This window comes from Cynara cardunculus (assembly GCF_001531365.2).
Source record: "Cynara cardunculus var. scolymus isolate 2C chromosome LG 14, CcrdV1, whole genome shotgun sequence".
NCBI classification, from domain to species: domain Eukaryota; kingdom Viridiplantae; phylum Streptophyta; class Magnoliopsida; order Asterales; family Asteraceae; genus Cynara; species Cynara cardunculus.
In genome coordinates this window covers 13397205-13409001 of record NC_037541.1, presented here as the reverse complement: position 1 = coordinate 13409001, position 11797 = coordinate 13397205, and positions in this window count along the sequence as shown.

Sequence of the window (11797 nt, the reverse complement as noted above, 5' to 3'; positions counted from 1 at the left end):
TATATATATATATATATATATATATGGTATATTTGAAATACAATCATTTTCATTTGTACAACCAATGCAACTCAATCAAATTAGATATTTATGGAAATGATGAGAGTTAATTTATTATGATTTGAATATTTATGAAAGATAATATAGTTTATTAATTATGATCAATACTTTATATTAGAAAACGATATCATATGCAACAATTTACCCAGTAAGAGTTAACCATGGTAAGAATCATCACTCTTACTTATTGGGTAAGACTCTTGGTCCTTGACTTCACTATTACCGGGTAAAATTCTTGGTCCTTGCTATATTCATCTAGTAAAGAAATATGATCTGTTAAGCACTTATCCAAGTAAGCATTTGGTAAACGACATCTAAGTTAATGTTATGTTATATGATGTGAATATTATATTTTTCACAGTTTCACAAAAAAATGATATTTCTTATCAGAACTCAATCCAATATTTAAAAACAGACGAAGTAATGAATTTGGGTTAGATTAAATTATTAACAGAGTAAAGTTCACTTTTAGTCCCTAACACTTTGTCATTTTCAACGGTTTTCGTCCCTCAACTTCGTTTCAATAGATTTGTCCCTCACGTTTGACACTTTGTAACGGTTTTAGTCCCTTCCTTTAATGATCGTTAACTTTTTTCGTTAAGTCAAATTAAATTAGGGGCATTTTAGTCCATTGACATATTTACTTTTATTCTTTTATTTTTTATTCGATATTTTGTCTTTTTATGAAATTAAAGCACCCCACTCCGATCTTTCATTTTCACTGACCTCTCCATCACCGTCGAACTCCAGCTTCACAGTGCAAACTCCACCTGTTTCCCTTCTGAGAGAAAACACTGATGGGGATTATCGGAGAAGATGACTGGAGATTGGGATTGTTGGAGAAGATGATCGGAGCAGGGGAAGACGTTTTTTTGAGGATATATAATATAATATATAAATGATATTTTATTTAAGCTTCTAAAAGAAAATTAGCAAAAAATGTAAATTGACCAAAATGCCCCTTGTTTAATCCTGCTTAATGGAAAAAAGTTAACGGCTGTTAAAGAGAGGGACCAAAACCGTAGGGAGGTGTCAAATGTGAGGGACAATTCTGTTAAAAAAATGAAAATATTCATTCTATATTAACAACTTTTATTGACATAAAAACTAGTTGTTATAATGGACACTGAGCGGATCCAATTCAGTCATTGACTGAACTGGAAGTTCGATTCTTAACTATTATTTTTCTGGACTCGTCTTTAACTGGTTTAGGCTAAAAACTTGGGCATGGTTTTAGGCTAGATTATTTATATAACAGCCATTTATGTATCTTTACTAGGGTTGGGTTCATGTGAGACCATACTGTTTTCGTGAGACTCGTGAGACCATTTTTTTACACCTAAAACTTCACAGCAAAATGTTGTGAAGATAAGAAAAGGTTGAACCTTCACAGTAGAAACACTGTGAAGGTTGCTTTCACAGCGTTTTGCTGTGAAGTTTTAAGTGTAAAAAAATGGTCTCACGGGTCTCACGAAAACAGACCGGTCTCACATGATCCCAAGTCTCTTTACTAAAGAACATCATACACATATTTTTATTTCTTATCCCATCGACTTTTTAAACCTAAGAACATATTGTACAGGTTATTCCAGCGAGGAAGAATGTTGTATCGATGTTGATCAGAACACATTTTACCCGCCTGTTACGTTAATTTTAAGCAACCAATCATCTGATTTTGTTTATTTAAAGTTCAAATTGCTGTAATAACTTTCAAAAAACACATTTAAATGATTGTGGATGTAAAAATCATGCCTTGACATAGTGTACGAATTTTAACCTCGTTTATGTTTTTTTTCCTTTCAAACTAAGGGGCCGTTCACCAAACGCTTATCCGGTAAGTGCTTACCGGTAAAATTTAACTTTATCATTTATTTACCGGGTAAGATTTTAGTCCACCAAAACGACATCGTATGCAACAATTTACCTGGTAAACGCTTATCGTGGTAAAAGTCGTCGCCCTCACTTACCGGGTAAGGCTCTTGGTCCTGGTCTCATTCTTATCGTGTAAGATTATTGGTTCTTACCATATTCATCCGGTGAAGTAACGTGACTTGGTAAGCACTTACCCGGATAAGCCTTTGGTAAACGGCCCCTAACTGATTGTTTTGATTTCCGTTTATGAGGGTTTTTATTATTTTGTTATTAAGACTGATTGAATCGGTCTTTTTCCTTGTCATGATTATTCCGCCTTGATAAATTAACAATTGTACATGCTGAAATAAAATAAAAAGGAAAATGTATATCAAAATTACAGATAAATCGATTCAAGTTGAATCTGTGGCCTAAAAGTATCATTGTCTTTGGCCTTCTAGAAGGTCAGGAGTTCAAACCCCACTAAAGGTGTGAAGGATATGTGAGTTTATTTGTTACATTTGCGTATATAAATATATATATATTTTTAAAATTTGTTAAAACTTTTTTAATTTTTAGACTAAACTACAAATTTGGTCCCTATGGTTTATCAAAAACAACACTTTTTGTCCTTGTAATTTCAAAATTACAAGATAACAATTATAGTTTACAAAAATGTCCGGATTTGATACCTCCATCCAAGTGATCGTTAAAAAGTTTCGTTAAATGGTGGACATTTTCATCATTTTACTAATTTTTTTGTATTTAAACTAATCAAAATCAATTTTATGATCTTGGTTCCTGTGGCTTTTGATTGAGTAAAAATCAGAAAAAATAGGTAAAAGACAAAAATGCCTCTCATTTAACGCAATATTTTAACAACCATTAGAAAAAGATATCAAACTCGAACATTTTTTCAAACCGTGATGACCATCTTGTAATTTCAAAAGGGAAAATTGTACCAAAATGGAACCAACTTTCACCTGATTCCTATTTTGGGGAACCAACTTTCAAAATTGTCATTTTGGGGAACCAACTTTCACTTGATTTTTATTTTGGGGAACCAACTTTCAAAATCGTCATTTTGGGGAACCAACTTTCACTTGATTTTTATTTTGGGGAACCAACTTTCACCTGATTCCTATTTTGGGGAACCAACTTGGACCTGATTCCTATTTTAGGGAACCAACTTTCAAAATCGTCATTTTGGGGAACCAACTTGGACCTGATTCCTATTTTAGGGAACCAACTTTCAAAATCGTCATTTTGGGGAACCAACTTGCATCTGATTCCTATTTTGGGAAACCAACTTGCAAAATAATTATATAAAAATAACTAAAATTTATTTCTTTTCAAAAATTAATGCAATAAAATCTATTTTTCATTTCAAATCTCGTTTTTTAAATTCAGATATCTAATTGAAGATTTTTCGAAAAAAATCCAAATTATCACGATAAAAATTATTTTTTACTAATGCAATAAAAAATCAATTTAATAGAAAAAAATTAATTGAAGCAATAAAAAATAAATATTAAATATTACATTCAAGATTTTTATATCTAACCAATTTGTGTCAATATTAAAGTTTAAATCAAATTTGGCAAATCCAACCAAAAGTTTGATAGAGACCCTTAAATTATCTGTTACATGTTCAACAGATCAATCAGACCCTTAAATAAACAAAAAGTTCGATAGAGACCCCTAAATGACAATTTTAAAAGTTGGTTCCCCAAAATAGGAATCAGGTGAAAGTTGGTTCCATTTTGGTGTAATTTTCCCATTTTTCTATAATTATTTTGCAAGTTAGTTCCCCAAAACAGGAATTAGGTGCAAGTTGGTTCCCCAAAATGACGATTTTAAAAGTTGGTTCCCCAAAATAGAAATCAGGTGAAAGTTGGTTCCCTAAAATGACGATTTTGAAAGTTCGTTCCCCAAAATAGAAATCATGTGAAAGTTGGTTCCATTTTGGTGCAATTTTCCCATTTCAAAACTATAAAAAAGAACTGTTATTTTTTTTAACAAATCACAGGGACCAAATTTGTAGTTTTTCTAAACTTTTTTGTGAAAGCATAATGGGCCATGTAATTAATGAGGCCCATGTTCACCAGGCTCGATGTGTTCTATTTTTTTTCCCCCAAGTGAATATATAATTTTATTTATTAAATATTAGAATTAAATAATTATAAATAAAAATAGCTACAAATTATATATGACTTGGGATCATGTGATACAGGGTTGTTTTTGTGAGACACGTGAGACAGGTTTTTTACACTTGAAACTTTACAGCAAAATGTTGTGAAAGTAACCTTCACAGTGTTTTTGCTATGAAAGTTCGACTTTTCTTTACCATCCGTAGTGTTTTGCTTTGAAGTTTCAAGTGTAAAAATGTCGTCTCACGTGTTTCACGAAAACAATCTGGTCTAACGTGAACCCAACCCAATAATATATATTATTATTATTATTTTATTTGAGTTTTTTTTTAAATTTTTTATTTATGTAAAAATTCTTAGTTTTATAAATAATTATATTATATACATTTACTAACTAAATGTAAAGTTATACATTTTTATTAGGGACATATTCAAATAAAAAGATCTTTAAACTTACAAAAAATGCAAGAACTGAATAAAATATAAATTTGAAGATATCATAAAATTTTGAAAATAAATATATCGATATTAGTATCAAATTAACTATTTAAAAATTCTTATTTTTTGTGTAGTTTTTTTAATTTAATTTAATGACGACGTAGTTTATTTTTAGATTAATAATATAATTTTTTTTAGATTTTTTATATTTAAAATGAAGTGTTTATTTTGTATTGGACTATGTTTATATGCAGTTAGTTTTAAGAATTCAAATATAGAGCTTTTTTAATAAGTTGTACTCACGCACAATTTATTTGTAATATTAAATTTTAAATAATATGCATCAATAAACAGTATTTCATGCATAAAAAATGTTTTTTAAAAGTTTTTTGTCAAATGCTTTATAATATAGTATAGATATCGTCAAGCAACTTAAACGCATTCAAAACCTTTTTCATGCACCGAATTTTGCTGCAACTCGTTATACGATTCTAATCATCCAACGTCACATAAGCACTTCAAAAAGCACGTCCAAACACCTTGTTATATATTTCTTATTTATGAAAGTCGTTATAATCGTTTTAAAAACGCACATCCATAAATGCATACTTTAAAACAATTTCTTACAACAATGCATACCAATGTCGAGTTTTCGAATCCAACACTATAATACAATAAGTATATATGGGGAAAATCAGCTAACGGTTCTATCTAAGAGAATTATATGTATGTATTCAAGATTTTTCATACATATATACCATTTTAAGTGTTTATGATCAAATATGTCTTTATAAATTTAAATATTATGTAGGCTCAATTCCCGCCGTCCGGTGTGTGTGCAGTCGTGCACACACATACATATATATATATATATATATATATATATATATACATACACCCACCCGGGTTCGATTCCAGGGGAGGACAAGTTGTCTTTTCCGGTGCTTGCTTATGAGGTATGGCAAGTAGGGTTTACAAAATGTGGACCACGGGGACATAAGGTCCCCGCCATTAAGCCTTTTTTTTATATACACACACACACACACACACACACATATATATATATATATATATATGTAGTCAGTTATAAATAAGAACAATGATCAAGTAAAAGAATACGAGAATAGACAAACCACATGTGATTACTGAGACCTTGGTTGCGATTTAGGTCGAGGCTCAAGTCACTCACAGGTCATTATATTGATTGTTTTTCGTAATCATATGTGATTTCAGCATAAAATTACATGTAATTTGTCTCTTCTTATGTGTGTATACATATATACGAAGGATCGTGTAAAAATATTAGTTAAGATGAGAAGTATATGAAGTAAGGAAGATATATATATATATATATATATATATTCATATTCGTTTAAACCACCATCATGCATCCGTCGATTTAGTTATTTAATCTTATAAAAAAAATTCATGAAATTGTTTCATGTAATACTTTTTTTGATGAAATTGTTTCATGTATGGTTATGAAATTTTAATGAAATTGTTTCATATATTTCTTTAAAATTAATATTATAAAGATGATAGTATCCATGATTAACACCTTTCACGATAAAAATGATTAATCAACGTCTTATAATTACAAAAAAAATGTATAAAATGAAAAAATATAATTAATTACATGAGATTTATACAATTTATATATATAACATGGTTTGCAAAGTAAACCAGTTTGGATTGACTATTTGACTTAGTTTTAGTTAGAGGTGATCCACTCCTCTTGATAAAGACAACATGTTTGATGGTGAGGTTATCCACTCACATATTTTGGCCCCAAACACCAAACCCTTTTCCCCCATTTTTATTTTATTTTTTTTATAATTTTTAAATATTTTTTTCCATTTTTTAAATAATTTTTTTTAATTTTCAAATAAAGTGATCATGAAGAATAAAATAGGACCCATCTCCCACTATCATTCTATGCCCATGTCTCAAAATTACTTGCATTGCCATGTTGTACCACAAGCATTAAGAGTTGTACCATATGAAATTGAAAATGAGAGAAAGGGTATATTTGTCATAACACATGCATTATCTAATTGCATGTATAAATCAATATGATGAGTGTTAATTTCTTTTATGTTAAAATTATATATTTTTTGTTATTAAATTTTTTATATATTTGTATTTATATACAGCTGTAAAAACAGGGGTTGTGCTATCTTTCAGACCGTTTTTATTGTATAGATTTCACAACCATCATAAGGATAGGAATGGCAACGGGTCGGGTTCGGAACGGTTATTGGTATCCCTGTCTCCGAAACCGGTAACAAAAACTGTTCTCGTAACCGCCTTGATCCTCGTCGGGGATCCTTGTCGGGTCCCTACGGTTTCCCCAATCCCCGTTGGGGAACCCGTGAAGGGTAAAAATCCTTCTTTTCTCGTTGGTTTTCACGTTCACATTGGTTATACCCGAAAGCCGAACCAATATGAAAAAAAAATTATAATATGTTAATTTTCACAACCAAAAGTAAATTACAATTTTTTAAGATGTAAGTATAAATGTCTCAAACATAACCAAACCAATTACAAACAATGTCTTAGAGTACAATATAAAAGTAAACCAATTACTTTCATAGCTGTAAAGCTTCAAGTGTAAAAATTTGGTCTCACGGGTCTCACGAAAATAGACTGGTCTCACGTGAACTCAATCCTATATATATATATATATATCGGGACAGGTCGGGCTAGGCAGGTGATCACTGTCCACGTCCCCGTTAAAATCCCCAAATATATCCCCGTCCCATCCTCGATAAGATGTCCCCGAATCCGACCCAAAAATTTCGGTTTTCGGCATCAGTTTCGGTTTTTTTTTTTTTTTTTTTTTGCCATCCCTACATAAGGAAGGTAAATCGTAGTGTCTCGATTGGGTGCTTGGGGTTGGATTTGAAGTCGAGAACTTGTGAAAACTCCATTTTTTTTCTATTAGAACAATTCAACAGGGACCATGTATAGATATCTGATATATTATTTTATCAAAACGGTAACGTTTCAACGTGAAATAGGATCGGCCTGTCTGTCTTAAAATTGATGGTGTCGTGTTTTTGTTTCGATTGGAAGAGTGTTTCGCTATCTCGAACGCCTCAATTATAACTTTTAGCCCAAACAGACTATTGATGTGGGCTCCCGACAAATTATTAGTGGCGTGTATCAAAATAACTTGCCATAGTTTCTTTCGACAGAAATCGTCACAATCCATATCGCAGTTAGTGGTATCAAGTAGGGCACGAAACCGTTGTAGAAGTGTTCAAATTGCATTCTAACAACACGAAAATTATTTTAATTACAACATACAAAAATCAAACGGAATAAATATACCACAACAGATAAACGTGTTCGATTAAGAATATACGTCACCAATACTGAATCATTTGAAATATACGTTACCAATACTGAACCTTTTGACTTTTCTCCTCCAGATCTTCACAAGATAGAATCATTTCCAACAGGATCCCATACTACAAAACTTATAGTAAGAACACAAAGTATATGGTTCAAAAATTGTAAAATAATATATGACACGTACATGTACACACACATATAGAGGTCAAACATCAGGGACGAATCCAGAAATTTTTTCAAATGGTGGCACCGTTTGACTATAAGAAACAAATATACAAAAAAAAATTTCAATCCGTGACACCATTTGACTAAGAAAATAATACTAACACGATTTGAATCCGTGTCTGAGGTGGAATAAAAGTCTTGCAAACCAACTCTACCAAATAAATTTTGTTCTCATTGTAGTTTCAAAATGCATACGCTGACACTGGCACACAACAGATAAATATGGTTGCACATTTCACGAACCTAAAAAAATTTACCCTTCGACGGAGGAATAATAAGATGGCACGTGCCACCTATACCACCAAAGTAGGTTTGTCTCTATCAAAAATTATGGTGTAAAGTCGTAAAGTTGTAAATGTATCACTCGGAAAACCAAAATATTACCACAAGGGATTTAAAAACTTGTATCCCAGAAGATGTATGGATACACTGAGTTCAAAATAATTATCAGCTTAATACTCAGATAAGATAAATCAGTTATCTCACCAGTCACCATAACTTCTTACGTGTTACCCTAGAAAAGCAAAAGATCAGAATCCATTTTTTATTACAAATTCAAACACCCATCAGATGTGTTTGTAAAATAACGCATACATGTACACACACATACGGTTCAAAACCAGGGGCGGATGGCCATACATGCCTTGGCCCCTGGGCTTTTTCCCGATAGAGTGAAGCATCTACAGTTCATTAAGGTTTTAAGTACAAAATTTTTTTAAGCCCCTCTACTATTACTGATCCAGTCCATTTGTATTCCGTTTCTGTTCGAAACCCGTGTTTTCAATTTTTTTCATGTAAAAACGTAACGTTCATAAAAACCCGTCTTGTTATCGCTTTCCGAAACGAAAAGAATTTGATTGGTCCATTGGATAAGTGAGGAGAGGCTAACAAACCCACCATTAGGGGCCTTGTGTTATTTGCAAGTCACTTTCTTTGTTTCCTTCATTCTCATTCTTTTTGTTGAAAGGACATTCATTCATATCTCACTACTACATGTCACATGGGAATATATATATATATATATATATATATATATATATATATATATATATGGTTAGGGACTTTCAAATAAAGATTCCCTTTCTTGCAATTAACCTCCCACACAAATTAAAATCTTCTCTAAAATAAAATAGGAAAGAAATCAAATGACTTTTGGGCTAGCGGTATGTAGTTTTTGGTCTTTTAGAAGGTCAGTGGTTTAAACCTCATCAAAGTGAGAAGAGTGTGTGAGTTTATTTGTTGTATTTGTCGTATATAACTATTGTATACTTTAAAAATTAATAGAAATGACTATTTTCAGGTTTTGAATTCATCTTTCAGTTATTTTTTTAATATCACTACCTCTGTAAGTGGCACCTCCTAAATTTGCAGCGGGGTCAAAATGTAAAAAAAGAAATTTCAAAATCATGTCTGTAAGTACATGGACCAAATCTGTAAATTAGATAAAGGTTGCGAGTCGCGAAAGTGTTGGGACTAATTTATATATTTAATCCCTGCACTTGCGGATCTGGTTCAGAAACTTGTTTCTTTTTTTACACTTTGACCCATCTGCAAGTTGAGGAGTTGCTACTTGCGGAGGTAGTGATATTTTTGAAATATTTGGATCGAAACAGCTAAGAGATGAATCCAAACGCTGAAATTGTTATTTTAATTAATTTCCCTTTAAAATACTATGTCTTTTTCATGTTTATTAATCAGGTGAATAGATATTATCACATATGAAAAGATAAATATGAATTAAATAAAGTTATATTATATAAACTTATATTGCGTTTTCATCTGATTTGTAAGATATGACGGGACAGTGAATTTTGGGACGGTATATTTTTATTTTGTCCACGAGGTTGAAGATGTTATAAACGAAACTCGGGTATCTTGCATTATTACCATGAAAATTGCAAATAGTTTTCGTTTAAACGTGTACGGTTTTTTAGAGGTGCAAGTTAGACAGTACAATAAAATCACGTTTGTAGGACCCTAAAAATGTATAAATGCCTTAGACTACTTTATATAACTAAAATTTATATTACAGCTGTGCTAAAAGCGTTGCAATAAATTTATAGAACGTTTTTGGACGTTTTAACAAATTTTTATAACTATTTTAAAATAAAGTGTTGTTTTATCTTTTTAGGTTACAATTTTGAGAAGTGTCCTTATGAAATATCTTTACGGGACAATAATTTTTATGAGACGCTTTTCAAATAATATCATGAAAAAAGTTAATACGATGTTTTATTTCAAAAGTGTTATAAAAGTTGTTAAGACACCTAAAAACATCTTATAAACTTATTACAACGTTTTACATAAAAAACATAATTTTTAGTCCTATTAAATAATTTATTAAGGGGTCATTTACTAAAATTTAACACTATCATTTACTTACCGGGTAAGATTTTAGTCTATCAAATGGTTTTGTATGCAACAATTTACTCGGTAAGCGCTTACCGTGATAAGAGTCGTCGCCCTCACTTACCATGTAAGATTTTTGGTCCTTACCATATTCATGCGCTTACCGTGGTAAGAATCGTCGCCCTCACTTACCGGTAAGACTTTTGGTCTTTGTCTCGTTTTTACCGGGTAAGATTATTGGTCCTTGCCATATTCATCATGTAAGTTAATGTGACTTGATGTTCACTTACTCAGTAAACGTTTGGTAAACGATCTCTAAGACACTTAAACATTTTTTATGTGCTGTAATCCAAATTTTATTATATTGGAAGGGGATAGAAGGGTAGAGTATGGGTGGGCCAAGAATAGAGTCTAACAAATAGGTTTTAAAATATTGTGGCTTAGAGGCATTTACGTCTAATTTTCCTCTTATTTGATAAGAGGTAAACCAACTTCTTATTTGTCTCTTATTGTTTTTCAAATCCTCAACAACAACGTTTCTAAATCAATTAACCTTAATCGATCAATATTCTCTCTTATTTGATAAGAGATAAACCAACCTCTTATTTGCATCTTATTGTTCTTCAAATCCTCAACAGCAGCGTTTCTCAATCGATTAACCTTAATCGATCATTATTCTCAATTAATCTTTACCAAATCAATTCTCGCATCTCTCAATTAATGTATTTTAATAGGATGTAAATGTGTGTTAAAACACCGTTAATGACATATTTTCGTTTAAATGAATGTTGATTATATAATTTAGATGTAAATTTCATAATAATGATGAATAAATATGTGAAATTGTATAAATTTATCTACAAATTCAACACTATAATTTTTAATGGATAAAATAGACAAATTCAAACGTTTATCAATTAAAAAAAAAACAAACAATCTTATTGATTTAGATTTCAAACTTCAGCCTCACCTCTTATAAATTAGAAGTGAAACAAGCATTCAAACTTCCACAACTCTCCTTAGTCAATTCTCTCTGAAAATTTCAAAAAATATCAATACCTCTACAAGTGACACCTCCTCAATTTGTAAAAAGGGTTAAAATGTAAAAAAAATCTAAACATTGTCCACAAATACAGGGACCAAATTTGTGAATTTGTTTGGATTGGACTAATTTACATGTTTGGTCCTTGTATTTCAAGATCATGTTCAGAAACTTCTTTTTTTACATTTGACCTTCCGCAAGTCATGGATTTACCGCTTGTGAAGGTAGTGATATTTTTTAAAAGAGTTGGAAGAGATGTTTGGAAAAAAAAAACTTGACTTTCTGTATTTAACTTTCTAGATTCTACTTTCTCGATATGATTAAT